The sequence below is a fragment of the Cavia porcellus genome, unplaced genomic scaffold, assembly GCF_034190915.1.
Source record: "Cavia porcellus strain 051 isolate PalLab524CR breed Dunkin Hartley unplaced genomic scaffold, mCavPor4.1 scaffold_27, whole genome shotgun sequence".
NCBI classification, from domain to species: domain Eukaryota; kingdom Metazoa; phylum Chordata; class Mammalia; order Rodentia; family Caviidae; genus Cavia; species Cavia porcellus.
Window position 1 is genome coordinate 32,400,953 of NW_026947510.1, and position 15,884 is coordinate 32,416,836.

Sequence of the window (15,884 nt, forward strand, 5' to 3'; positions counted from 1 at the left end):
ATGACACAGACAAGGGTGATGTCAGGAAAAAAAGCAGACTGAGAACCCCAAAATTCTTCATGTTCATAAGTTGGAAACAAATTATCAAAATGACATTACTCCCCCAATTCATCTACAGATTGAATGCAGTCCTCATCAAAATTTCACCTACATGTCTTGCAGAAATGGGCAAAACAATTCTAAAATTCATTGGACATGATAGGAATTCAGAATATCTAAAATAATATTGAAAAGAAAAAAGACAAAGTTAGAAACTTGCACATTTTTATTTAAAAACTTACTATAAAATCATAGCAGTCAAGACCGTGTCATAAGCACAGATCAATATATAGGTTAATGGACTAGAAATGAAAATTCATAATCCATCCTGATTTGATCATTAGACATCATACATTTGTATCAAATTATCACACTATACCTCATACACATAGAACTTTTAAAATAAATAATAAAGTTAAAAATTAAAATTCCATAAGTAAATATGCCTGTCAGTTGGTCTTTGGCAAGGATACTGAGAACATTCAGGAGATGAAATAATATTCCCTTCAAGTATATAGATTTGGTACAACTAGTATCTACATTCAAAATACTTAAGTCGGACCTGTGACTCACATTATATAATTAAAGCTAACATAAAATAAATTCAAGGGCTACAATTATAAATCTCTGAGAAGAAAACATGAAAACAAGTCTTTGTACTTGAAGACATAGGCATAGGAAGGACTTCTCGAACTCCAGTAGCATAAGAATAACTGTAAAGAATCAGTAAAGGGGATTATATTAATTGAAAAAGATTCTGCACAGCAAATGAAACAATCAACAGAGTAAAGAAGCAAACTGCAGAATGGGAAAAAATTTGACCAGCTACTATTCTGCCTGAGGCCTGATATCTAGAATATATAAAGAACTCAAAAATATTAGACCCCTTAAAGTCCAATCACCCAATCAAAAATGAGTAAATTAAATCAAGATACTTCTCAAAAAAACCATAAATGATTGAAAAGTACATGAAAAAATGTTCATCTTTAACCATTACAGGAATGCAAATCAAAACAACACTGAATTATATCTTATTTTAGTAAGAATAACTGTCATCAAGATCACCAAAAACAACAAATGCCGGTGAATTATGGGGGAAATGGAGTTCTTCTACATTACTGATGGGAATGTAAACTAGCACAATTGCTATAGAAAACAGTATGATGATTCTTTGAAAATCAAGCATAGAACTTCCATTTGACCTGCCTATCTCTTTCCTAGGTGTTTTCTCAAGAGTTAAGACCCAAGGTTGAGCTCTCTGAAGTCCCAGTGAGTTCTCCTCAGCCTTGGGGGACAGCGAGGGCCATGCAGGGAACATTGAATAAGAAGCCTCTATTGACACTAAAATATAACAATAAAAATACTCACCAGTTGTCTAGTTCTTGAGTGTTTCTCAATCTGTCTCATACACATTCCCCAATATGTCAGAGAGTAAACAATGTCTCATCCCAAAAGACAAAACAAGGATTTAGAGTAGTCAGGAGACATGTGTAAGGTTACCCAGAGGTAAGTGGCATATGTGAAATCCAATTCTGAAACTGCCTGCAAGTATTATTCCTCCCATGACACATTGCTTTTTTCTATGGACCCAAATCTAAATCTCAATTAGCGAATGATGCTTTCTAATAGTTTATTTTGTTACAATTTCTCGCTTTTGAAATAATCATGCTTTTAAAAAGAGAATGAATTAGTAAGTTTCCACAAGTATGACTCCTATCTAAATCAAATCATTTTTGGTGACTGGGATAAATAAGCTTACTCTAAAATTAATGCCTGAAAACATAAGGGAAATCATATACCCTCAAATAAGTCTATTTATGTTTCTAGATTACTTGTGAATATATTATCATTTCCACAATATCGTGTTAGTGATAAAGGTTATGCATATTCATGGGTGGAGAGGAGGCAGTTAAAGGCATGAATTCCAGGAGACTGAGGTTATTATGGGAAACTTTGGAAATGGTCTTCATAAACTTCCTGCTACCCAAAATACATTATTCAATGACCTCCCACGTGTAAAGAAGCACTATACCCTTATCCAAAGTCCCTGTAATTCTCACTTTAAAATAGCAACAAATCAAAGACAAAATATCCTGCATTTAACTCATGTCAAGGGAGAAATTATGTTTCTCAAAGGTCATTTTGCAGCTTTAAAACTCTTGAACTGGAGTTCTAAGCAAGCAGGTGGACACCCACTTTCCCTGGGGCCCAGCTTGTTTGAGACCCTCACAGCTTCCAGGTACATGGGAACAGCTAGGTGGGTCTGGGGCACCTGCATCCACCTCCCTGTGTGCTTGGAGGACTGTGGAGTTTTAAGCAAGCAGGTAAGTGCCACCAGTTCCAGAGGCCAGGCGGCCTGGGGGAACTGGATGCCAGAGTCCCAGGAGCTGAGAGCATAGAAGAGGATTTCCGATAGACCCTGAGGAAGCCTTAGAATAACACTTGAAACACTTGAAACACAGAAATATAGGAAAAGGACAAAATGAAAGACCAAATTACAATCTCAAACCTCCAGCCCATCGAAAGAAACCTTAGGAGCGATATATATAGAAGAAAATATATGCCATACACCTCAAATATCAGACATAATAGCAACGAAAATAAACCAGCAAATCCAGGAAGCTTTAAAGGAATTCAAACTAGAAATAACATCCCAGGTAAAAGAAGAAATGATAAAAGAAATTAAAGAAATGCTGAATATATCTAAAAAAAACACATTAAAAAAATTGGAGGAACAAAACAAAAAGATAGAATCCCTAGATGAGCAATATTAGGAACAAAGAGAATACATAGAGCAGATGCACAGAGATATACAGGAAATCAAAGATTCCACTGAAAGCTGTAAAACTGCCTCAATGAAAGTGAAGATAGAATTTTAGACCTTGAAGACAAGATTGCAGCTAGTGAATGGAAAAGGAAAGATCTTCTAAAAATAACAAAGAATCAAGAAATAATATTCAACAACTGCAAGATGATGCAAAGAATAACAACATAAGATTGACAGGGTTTAATGAAAAAGAAGAGGATGAAATAAAGGATGTCAAGAGGATATTTAGAGAAGAATAGCTGAAAATTTCCCAAACATGAGATCGGAAACCAATATCAGGATCAGTGAAGCATATAAAACTCCAAATAGTCATAAACAAAATAAAACTACACACAGACATATAATAATCACCATCCCAGAAATCCAACACAAGAATAGATTATTAAAAGCTGTCAGAGAGAAAAGACAGATCACTTATAAAGGAAAACCTATCAGAATCACAGCAGACTTCTCAGCACAAGCAAGTCAAGAAGAGCATGGAGTGAAGAATTCCAGATCCTAAAGGAAAATGATTTCCAACCTAGACTAATGTACCCTGAAAAACCATCCTTCAAAATCAATAGAGAAAAAAGATCTTCCATGACAAAGAACAGCTAAAAAACTTCATGATCACCAAGCCAACCCTGCAAAAAATATTGAAAGACAGTTTAGATACACTTAGGAAAAAACCACTAAGCAAAGCAGATATTTAAACAGAACAGAAAGATAAAGATGCAACAGCAGAAAAATAACATGTCAACAATAAACCAACATATAACAGTTATAATCATTAATGTAAATGGTCTCAATGCATCAATTAAAAGAAACAGACTGGCAGAATGGATCAAGAAACAAAATTCAACCATATGCTGACTACAAGAAACCCATCTAACCCAGAAGGATACTCACAGATGAAAGTCATCAAAGGATGGAAAACAATACTTCACACAACAGGAACCCCAAAAAAAGCAGGTGTAGCCATTATGTTTGCAGACAATGTGAACTTTAAACCAATAATGATCAGAAGAGACAAAGAAGATCATTACATACTCATTAAGGGAAAACTTCAAGAGGAAGAGATAACTATCTTAAATATATATGCCCAAATTCCAGAGCACCCAGTTATATAAAACAAGTAGTAACAGAAATGAAAAATCTAATTATCAGTAACACAATTGTGACAGGAGGCCTTAACACATCATTGGCATGAAGGGACAAATCAGTCAGACAGAAAATCAGTGCAGAAATAACAAAATAGAATCACACACGTGAACAAATGGACTTGTTAGACATATACAGGGTATTCCATCCAACATCAGAATACACATTCTTCTCAGCAGTACAAGTGTCATTCTCTAAAACAGACCATATATTATCTCAAAGAACATATTTAAATAAATACAAAAGAGTTGAAATTATTCTTTGCATGTTATCGGATCATACTGCTATGAAATTAGAAATTAATAATAAAAGATACTGCAAAAATGCCACAAACACATGGAAACTGAATAACACACTCTTGAGTAATCAGTGAGTCAACAGGGGAAATTAAAGAAGAAATTAAACAATATCTACAAGAAAATGAAAATACAGATACAACTTACTGGAAACTGTGGGATACAATAAAAGCCGTCCTCAGAGAAAAATTTATTGCACTAAGTTCCCACATCAGGAAAACAGAATGAACACAAGTAAATAACCTCATGTTACACTTCAACAGCTAGAAAAAGAAGAGCAAGTCAAGCCCAAAGCCAAAAGAAGAAAAGAAATTATAAAAATCAGAGCAGAAATCAATGCAATAGAGACTAAAAATCCAATCCAAAGAGTCAATGAATCAAAGAGTTGGTTTTTTTAAAGAATAAATAAAATTGATAAGCCCCTAGTCAACCTTATTTTAAAAAGGTGAAAAAGCTCAAATTTATGCAATAAGAAATGAAAAAAGGTGAACTCACTTCAGACTCTATAGAAATACAGAAGATCGTCAACAGCTATTTTGAAAACTTCTACTCTCAAAGGTTTGATAACACACAAGAAATAGACAGATTCCTAGAAACTTAGGAAGTACCAAAGGTAGGTCAAGAGGATGTAAAACTGCTGAATAACCCAATTTCTATTAATTAAATTGAAAATTTAATTAAGTACTTACCTACAAAAGAGAGCCCAGACCCAGACGGATTCACTGCAGAATTCTACAGAAATATAAAGAAGTCCTAATGCTGACATTATTCAAACTCTTCCATGAAATTGAAAGGGAAGCAGTCCTTCCTAAGTCATTCCTGGAAGCAAAGATTACTTTGCTAACAAAATCTGAGAAAGACCCAACTAAAAAAGAGAACTATAGACCAATATCCCTAATGAACACAGATGCAAAAATCATCAATAAAATATTGGCAAATAGGATGCAGCAAATCATCAAGAAGATTTTACACCATGACCAAGTGGGATTCATCCCAGGCATGCAGGGATGGTTTAACATATGTAAATCAATAAATGTAATCCACCATACCAATAAAGCCAAACGTAAGAATCACATGATCATTTCTATAGATGCAGAAAAAATTTTAGATAAAGTCCACTATTCATTCACGATAAGAACTTTACAGAAAATTGCAATAGATGGTCTCAAACTCAATATAATAAAAGCCATCTATGACAAACCAACAGTCAGTATCATATTAATGGCTAAAAATTGAAGGCCTTTACTTTAAAATCAGGCACAAGACAAGGATATCCTGTATCCTCAATCCTATTTAATGTAGTACTCGAAATACTAGCCATAGGAATTAGACACAAGAGAGAAAAAAAGGAGTAAAGATCGTAAAAGAAGAAGTTACATTATTGTTATTTGCAGATGACATGGTACTCTACATAGAAGACTCTCTAAACTCCATTGAAAGACTCTTAGATATAATAAATAAAATCAGTAATGTAGCTGAATACAAAATCAATACTCAAAATAAATAGCATTCTTATACACTAACAACAAAGTCACACAGAGAGAAATAAGATAAGCCAAACCCTTCACACTAGCAACCAAAAAAATGAAATATTTAGGACCTACTCTTATGAAAGCAGTGAAAGAACTATACAGGGAAAATTGTAATACACTGAAAAAAGAAATTGAAGATGATCCAGAAAATAGAAAGACATCCCTTGCTCATGGATAAGAAGAACAAACATTGTGAAAATGGCCATTCTCCCAAAACTGTTATACAGATTCAATGCAATCCCAATAAAAATATCATCAACATACCTCATTGATCTAGAGAAATCACTCCTAAAATGCATCTGGAGCGAGAAGAGACCTAGAATAGCAAAGACAGTTCTAAGCAACAAAGACAAGGCAGGAGGCAACACAATCCCTGACTTGAAGTTATACTACAAAGCAACCGTAGTAAAATCAACCTGGGATTGGAATCAAAACAGAGCAAAAGATCAGTGGAATAGATTAGAAGAAACAACCACAACTACAAACACACTCAACCACCTTATCTTTGATAAAGGAGCCAAACAGGTTCACTGGAAGAATGACAGTCTCCTTAATAAATGGTGTTGGGAAAAACTGCCTCTCCATATGCCAAAAACTAAAACTAGACCCATGCCTATCACCCTGTACTAAATTAAAATATAAATGAATCAAAGATCTGAATATTAAAACAGAAAGACAAAATCTATTGGAAGACAAATTGGGTAGAAAACTTGAAGACATAGGGGTAGGTAGAGAATTCATGAACAGGACTCAAACCACACAGGAAATACTTCCCAGAATCAATAACTGGGACCACTTCTTATTAAAAAGTTTCTGCATGTCAAAAGAAATCTCCAGCATAGTGAAAAGAAAACCCACAAACTGGGAAAAGATTTTAGTGAACTCTCTCTCAGACAAGGGACTCTTGTCTAAAACATATAAAGAATTAAAAAAAGTCAGACCTCCAAAATTCAAAGATCCAATCCAAAAATGGGCATCTGAGATGAATACGCACTTCTCAGATGAAGAAATGCAAATGGCAAATAAATACATGAAAAAATGTTCATCATCATTGGTCATTAGAGAAATGCAAATTAAAACCACACAGACATTCCATCTCACTCCTGAAAGAATGGCCAGGATCAAGAAAACCAACAACAACAAATGCTGGAGAGGCTGTGGGGAAAAAGGAACTCTCCTACACTCTTTGTGGGAGTGTAGACTGGTGCAGCCTTTGTGGAGGTCAGTCTGGAGATTTCTCAAAAAGCTGGGATTGTAAGTCCCATTTATTCCAGCTATTCCACTTCTAGGCATATTCCCAGAAGAACTGAAAGCATCATACCACGGTGATATATGTGCACCTATGTTTATAGCAGCACAATTTGTAATCGCCAGATCTTGGAAACAACCCAAGTGTCCATCAACTGAGGAATGGATAAAAAAGTTGTGGTATTTCTATACAATGGAGTATTATTCAGCTATAAAGAAGTATCACATTGAGATATTTATCAATAAATGGGCTCAGCTTGAGACCATACGCATAAGTGAAATAAATCAATCTCGCATGTGTGAATACCGAATAGTTTCCCTAATGTAAGAAATGACTCAAATATATAAAAATATGTGGTAATCATGATTCCCCATTATGTGGCCTTGAAGCCTTATAAAGTTTTCACTTATTAATTGGAAAGGCTTTATTCTGGGCTTCTTGATATGGAAATATTTGAAGCTATAGTATATGAAGTTTTATTCAAATATTTCAAGGAAAAAGACAGACACTATGGTAACTACTAGTAAGTCGGGTTATTTGGTGGTGAAGCACTAGGTTGCTGAAACAGTCATGCTTTGACCTGTATTGTTATATTGTTGTCCTGTTTTATCTCAATCTCTCCCTTATTCATTAAAAAATTATTTAGTTATTTCTTATGTTTTTTAATTAGGGGAAAATTTTAAAAATTAGCGGGATATATAATGGTAACTGTTTTTGATTTGCTATTAACTTGTTTTGAAGTCCTGCAATACTCCCATGATCTTGTTTTGACTGATTAGATTCTGTTCCATTCTGTATGATAGTATCAAGTTTGAGGGTATAGGCAACTACTTTGAAGGCAAAGATTCACTAAGATGCCCATTCTGGTTTGACTATTGTCTCCTTTGGAAGTCCTGTAATGTTTACAATGCTTAAGTTTTATTGGTCTTGTTCTCTACTGTTTTGTTCAACTTTATAATATCTAATGAGATAGACAATTCTTTTTAAGGAAACAAGAGATATTGTTGATAACCATTGTTGATACCCTTGTACTCTGTTTTACATCATGTGCTATGTCTATTCTTGGTTTTGAATGACAGCTTTGTTTTGCCATATTTGACTTTATTCTCTCCCCCCCATAAAAGTAATAAGAACTAAGGAGTAATAAAACCCAAAATGTGTAAATTTTGTTGTAAAAGAGAGAGGGAAAAAAAGAGCTCTAAAGGATACAACAGCAAGTGTGTTTAGGGGTGTTAAATAGCTGACCATATTAATGTTTTTGGTTGGATCATTGAACACAACTGTTTGCAGTCTCACTGTTTGAATGTCCACTTTGTATGCTTTGATACTGTGATTTGAGCAACTATCTTTAAGATGATAATACGTAATCTATTAACTGGTGATTTCTGTTTTTTTATTTTGTAGTCCTGTATTACTTGTACCCTTACACCACTTTGTTTTGTTTTGTGTTTTTCTTTTCCTTTTAAATAAAATTTTAAAAAAACTTACAAAATCAACAATAGTTTCCATAAAACCTTCTTCAAAATAACTAAAGATACCTTCAAAATAACTAAAGATACCTTCAGACATAGTAAAAATCAAACAGAACAGAATAGCATAGAAATAATAAAAACAAAACAATGAATGCAATCAAAGATTTCAAAACAAGCCAATAACAAATCCAAAGTTGCTGCCATAATATGTCTTCCTATCTTTTAAATAGCTGCTCATGCCATGAAATTTAACACAAGCAAACAAAACAATGAAAATAATATGGTTCCCAGGTAGGAATTGCTTCCTGGTGAGGCCTAGTTTTCTCCCTCTGCAGTTTGCAAATGACCTACCCCCTAATATTCTTACCTGATCTGGGCCCCAAAGTCACTACACTTAGGCGTTGTTTATTCAGGGCACATGAACTGGGTGGTTTTTTTTAGCTTATTTGCTGTTCTGGCTAATTTTCAGATTGAAGTGCTAGAGATGGTATGCTTTGAACGATGACATTATTTTGCCTGACAGAGACAGGTACTGAGGAGAGTTTCAAATGATCAACAGAAGAGAATGTTCTAAAACTTGGAGTAGCCACTAATCAAAATTAAGTCAAATCAACGTGTTTCACTCACACACTGTCATATATACAGGAAGGAGTACATGCAGTGACCTTCTCTGCCAGTGTTACCATGGCCCATCCAGAGAACCCACTCTTAGCCACTGAAAGTCCCATTCTTTACCATGAAAATGACCACCGACCTGTTTCCTTGGAATGGCATCAAACCAAGTCTCAAGTTTCCTTTGCTCAATACTGAGGCATTTTCAAATCAATGAGCTCTTTGGTAAATCCATTTAGGGGAGATTTATGCTTGTCCTTGGATTGTGTAGCACAACTAATCCTCAAAACACAGGTTTCCTTGTTTTATTTGTTAGAATTTAATTATTAAATTAAGAGGTCAAGCAATATTTTTCCATTTAAATATGATAGGTACCTTGTTTCCACCTGGCAGGCTGAATACCACTCATGACTTCTGTCTGGCAGGATCCATCTCAGAGTGTACTCTGTTCACCCGGATTGAATACCACCACTCTTTTGCCTTTACAGTACCCTATTGTTCGCAATGCCTTCTTCTGCTTGGAGTCAGCCTGAAACACAGAAAAGAAGGTGACCTCTGGGAGCCATGTCCACTCCAAGGCTTAGTTGGTTTATGCTTTTTGCCCTGGCAGGAAACCAAAATAGAAGTTGAGGAACACTAAACACACTTAATAAAGTGCCTGTGAAAGAAGGTGACAGCAAAGAACAAAAAAAAAAATCCCCTTTAACTAAAACTGATTCCACAAACATATGAGTATTTTACTACTGCTAAAATCAATCAGTTTTATCTGCAATTCTTCAGTTGGGTCATATACTGTGATATCAGAGCAACTCACATTAATTCATTCTCTAGAATTGCATATGTTATATTGGACATATCAGGCTATGTCATAAGTTATGGATTTTATTCTAATCTGGTAAAATAAAACTATATATTTTATTTAATATGTCTATATCTTTGGATGTCTATATTTTTGAGTGAAAAGATATATAGCAAAAACCATAATAAATGAAGAATATTATCAATTTCAATGTATTTTTCTCTAAATTTTTGCCAGTGAGAGCCATACAACCTCCTAAGATCAACAGATATTATATTCCAATTTACATTCCACATTTCAAGAAATGTCACAAAAAGGGATCTCTACCACTTTGCCCTTCCACCAAATCAACTAATACAATGTTTGAGAGGTTAGCAAGGATGCTGTATGATTCCTCCTCCAGCAGTATTCTCTACCTTAGTCCCAAAGAACTGAACAAAGCTCAGCAAAGAAATATGAGTTACTGTGTTTTAGGCATTTGTGAAAGAGAAGACTTTGCTTATCTCCCTTGTCATTTTCAACTCCATGTAATATAAATGTGCATTCATTTTTGTCTTAGTCATTACAATGCTGAAAAGATATAATCAAAGCTACTTTTTGGGAAAAAACAAGTTATGTTTCTGCCTCCATGGTGGCTAACACAGACTTTTAAAGGAAATCCTAACTATGGAAAATTGACTTTTAAGAAGCAGTTTTCCCCTCTTTCCTTCCAGTCTTACCCACCAGAACTGGGAAAGCTGCACTAGTGACCATTCAAGATTCACAGATATTTTGCACAAATTTTCAAGTACACAACAATTTCCTTTTATTATAGGAGATATCTTTGCCAGAGGTGACTAAAAAATATGCCATAATAGTTACTAGGAAGACACGTGTGTGTCCAGAGGTGAGATTCTGGAGATGCATTAGAGTCACCCTTTTGTGCTTTGGTTAAATTGGAAGTGGTTTTTTTCACTGGTTAAAGGAAAAGTTTGGAGACACTAAATAACTAAAACAAAATGAAAAAGTCCCAGAAAGAGGAAAAACTGATGTCTCTAGTGATCCACAGACATCCATGAAGTATAACATTCTTCCAAAGAAAGAGGACTCTCCATTTTTTGTTGAATGTTCAGATTCTGCCTAAAACTTGTAATGGATCCGAAGTCTACACTATCAAGTAGAGCTTTCTAGTTGAATCACCTAATTCTTGAATCAAAGATCGTACAAAACTATCAGTATTTAATAGTATATTAGGAAACTATATTAGATGAACAAAATTGAAAATTGATATATACATGACGAGGCAAGCGCTTATGCCGCTGAGCTAAATCCCCAGCCCCTTCCACTAAGTCTTTTTAATCAAATTTTCAGTAATACTTTAAAAGCATTTCAAATTAAAGATTGGTATTAAGTCTGTCAAATAAAAATGTGAACCATTCAAATAGTCTCACCAGTTCCTACTTATACTTTGCACTGTTTTCATCACTGTACCAAAATACACAAGATGAAGTCTATTTCTGCCAGTGAACTACTTCTGCCTACTACACCACATTTCCTAGAGTTTTTCAGCACCTCTCAACAGCAGCACCAGCTGGAGGCAAAGTTTGTAAAACATGAGCTTTTGGGAGACATTAAAGCAGCAAATGGTATTGCTGCATAAAACTAATGACAGCAATATTATAAAACAGATTGTATTTCAGAATAGTTACCCAGGTGTCAATCACCAGTGATCCAAAGTATACATTCAAAGAGTGTATCTGATCTCTGACATATTTTTAGGCTTCTTTGGGGAAACATGAATCATTCTAGTTAACTAAAATTATGAAAGCAGCACATACTAAATAAATGAGTAGTATAGATGGTAATACATGTGGAGTCCTCAAAAACTGTAAATATGTTTAAAATGCATATTTACCAAAATCCTCTCCTAAAAATTCTGATTTCAGATTTTTGGAATGAGGCTAAAGATCTTTGAGTTTGGCAAGCTGTCCATCTGATGGACATTCAGGTTTCTCCCTTCAATATCATATATGACCAAAGAACACAAATTTTGTACATAACAATGTGAGGGAAAACTTCATTGGTGACAGGCTTATGGTAAAACATGAAGGAGTGAACCTACCTCTCGATCATACATTAAGTCCTAGCTCCTTCATTCTTTGACACTGCAGTTACACAGGAAACTATCTCAGCATGGTGACTGTTGATGGAAAGATAGTGTCTGGTTTTATTCCTATGAAACTAACAGTAAAAATGATAGTTTTTTTAAATCTCAAGCAAAAGGCTTTTCTATAACCTCAAACTAAGAGCATACTAATATCCAAGCCATATATATATATATATCATGTTACTTCAAAAAATATTCTCTTCAAAACCAGAAAATTAAATGAACAATTTATATTTCTCTAAGCTAAGAGATGTGTGTGATATTAGAGAAATGCACAAATCTTCCTTATTCTCCATCTATTTGTGGGCTGGTTGAGAATATAAAGCACACAAGATCAAAATAGTAAAATAGCTCCCCAAGAAAGATGATTATTGAAAGTCCGAAGTAAGTGATGTGCAATAAAAAATGGAAAATGAAAAAATTCATGTGAACTGAGATCATCGAAGATGCCAAAGTTTCTGATGGATTCTTTAGATGCAGAACAATTATGGAACCCCTGACACAAAAATATTTTGTTTTCTTCTCTTTACAGAAATCTAGATGATTTTCTCACAGCCAAGATTTGACATTATTGAACCCAAAATTTGAACTCCAAAACTCGATTCCCTCTCTTATCCATTTTTATTTATCTAATAAACCTTGGTTATTTAATCATGAAGATTACTTAAAAGAAACCCTATTCCTCATAGTACTTAGCGATTAAACATTAAGAGAGGAAAAGATAGTGCTCTAAAGGATACAACTGCAAGTGTGTTTAGGTGTGTAAGATAGATGACCATATTACTAAGTTTTTGTTGGATCATTGAACAGACCTGTTTGCAGTTTCACTGTTTGAATGTCCACTTTGTATGCTTTAATTTTGTAACTTGAACAACTATTTCTAAGATGACAATATGTAATCTATTAACTAGTGATTTCTTACTGGTTTTTTTTTATATTCTGTATTACTGTACCCTTTTACTGGTTTGTTTGTTTTCTCTTTAAATGAGATTTTTAAAACAGATAAAGAAAAAGAGAATAAACATCAATCTGCTCAACACCTCCCAGAATTTTCATATCTAGTCCTCAACTTTTTAAGTTCTCTAATTTTCTTCTGCTTAAAAGATACAGCTGCACAAAGAGAACAGGCACAAGCATCAACCACATCCTCATTTATGTTGGACACATGAGAACTCAAGCTCTGACGACATTCAGGTCGAGATTAGAGACACATAAGTCTAAGCAAGTCAGTCACTTCACTAGGAAACCAGCGAGATCCCCACCCAAAAAAGTTCCACTATTCCAAAAAGAACAAAGAAAAACTTCCTCAAGTGCATAGCATGTTGTGGTCTTTTTACTTGAATTGAAATTAGAATGAGTATTTCTATTAAATTAATAGAAAAATGTTATCATGTATTATTTTATAGATCTTCCATAAGAATAAATATGATCACAGTTTGATTAATGACAATGTTAAAATTCTAATATATTACTACATAAAATAGAATATGCATTTCATAAGAATCTTCAAATCTCAATGTGAATCAAAGAAAATATTTTTATTTAGACACACAGAAAGAATGCTGTGATACTATAATTACAAAAATGAACAAAGTCATGTCTGCATCACAGTAAATATTTACAACACAGGCCCAATGAATTAATCGCACCAGGGCCTGCAAGAGGATAATAAGTCATCTCATTCATCTCTGTTGTCTGCAAAGAAATCCCAGGGTCCCATTCTAAAATCCATCTTGGAATCCATCAATGTTCACTTGCCTAAAAAATAAGATAAGCAATAGTGAAAAGAGATTTAATAAAAAATATGTTTTACTCAAGGAATAATGTAGGCTCATGATCACTCCTACTTTTCCTTTTAGGTGACAAATCAGATACCTTTTCCTTCATAGTTTTGCAAGATATTCCAGTAAGAAACCTGAAGCAGGCTATTGTTTAATTCTATGTTTGATTAGAGAATTGGGAGAAATTTGAGACAGTTACTGTCTCAACTAGAGCAGAAAAATAAATCTTGCTTCAACAATTGATCCTATATTTAGTTCATGCAGACATTATATTGTTATTTCTTTCTTCCAAGATATATATTATATAAACCATCTGTAGAACCAATTTATCAATTAAATTGATTGAATCAGAATGCAGGAGCATTGATTTCTAGTAATTTTAAAATACAGATATCATAATTATATATAAGATATAATAGGAAAGACAAAATAACAGAAAAGGCAATTAATGGCAAATGAATTTTAGGCAATAAGTTTGAAAAGCAAACCTAGGGGTTTGATTCTGAAAAAGAACAAAGATAGGCCTAAACTGAACCCTGAAGAGTACAAATTTTAGAATGGGCAAGAACGAGAAGAGTATTTCAAGACACAGTAATGATCTTACATAAGGGATTAAAGATGCAAGCTTGTCAACACAAGTGAGTAGAAACAGAGAAGTCATACAAGAAGAAACTACAAGCTAAAATGATGAGAGTCATCTTTTTAAATTTTTAAAATTTCAGCAGTTATCTAAATAGGCTTCAGTGCCATCTCTTCCATATATTGAAAGCATATATAGATATTTTAATAATTCTGATCAATTCAGGTCTATTTTCATGAGGTTTTCACAATTCTTACATCACTCACATTACTCACTTGTCTCCAATAGTTCAGTGAATAAATTCTACATGCTCCCTGCTTTATAAATTTTTTTACTTCTCTGTATTTCTTTATTTTTTTTTCACCAGGGATGGAACTCAAGACCTCACATTTGCCAGGCAGGTGCTTATGCCACTGAGCTAAATCCCCAGTCCCCTCTGTATTTCTTTTAAATGAGTTCAGAATTGCTAAGTATACAACAAGGTAAAGAGAGGTTACATTTTATTGCCATCCTAATATACCATCAATTGTTCTGATATTCTCTTGACTTTAAATTCTGTACAAGTCTTTTTCTATATCTGAGAAAATTCACATGACATGTTCTCACACAAAAGAAGTGGACCAAAGCACTTGTTCTGCAGTGGGCTCTACATTAATTTCTGAGAAAAACCGATAACCTTTATTTGCTTCACTATTTGTAGGACAGCTCTCTGTAGTAGGCAACATTTCATATTACAAGCTAACTGGGTTTCCTTCAAACCAAATTTCAACTAATTACAACTTTCAAATGAAATCTAGTCCAACATCTGCTCTGTAAGTGCAATTTGATTAGTAAATAGCTAATAAATCTGATCCCTGCTTGGTGCCCAGCTGCCTGAGTTCTTGGAATGGCTGCTCCCAACTGTGTAAGCTTTGAGGACAACCACAGTCCATTCCCACATCCTGTTGCCACATCACCTACTCTGCTAGGACATGATGCACCCATCCTGCCTGCTAGGTCATGGTGCACCTGAAAGATTTTACAACAGAACATTAGCTACTGCTGTGGCCACATGGCTATTTCCTCTCAGCTATCCTTGTTTCACTGATTCCTCACTCCTACAACCCGCCTTACCTTCCCCATAGAAACCCACCTCAATAAACTTGAGTCAGACTTTCCTTCGCAGTTACTCCCTGAGGTCCTTCCCAGAACACTAAATTCAGTATGGCTGTGTTCTTTCACTGATTCCTACTTGTTTTTCCTCACAATGACCATATATATTTTCTTGATAAAGTCTATGGATGCTTTAATGAGTTGGTTAGTTATAACACAGACCACATGACCCAAAAAGCTAAAATATTTAGCATATGGCTCAGCGAGGTTTAGCTGATCCTTGTGGCAGCTTATTGTACCACTACACTCAACTGAAGCG

General features: G+C 34.4%; 1 long non-coding RNA gene across 1 annotated transcript; it reads right to left on the reverse strand.

Moving 5' to 3' along the window:
• Positions 1–247: 247 nt before the first annotated feature.
• On the reverse strand, positions 248–9,691 carry LOC134473536 (uncharacterized). The gene is made up of 3 exons (XR_010043832.1): positions 9,543–9,691; positions 1,408–6,150; positions 248–752 (listed from the first exon to the last, which is right to left on the reverse strand). It is a non-coding gene; the product is annotated as an uncharacterized LOC134473536 (long non-coding RNA).
• Positions 9,692–15,884: the final 6,193 nt, after the last annotated feature.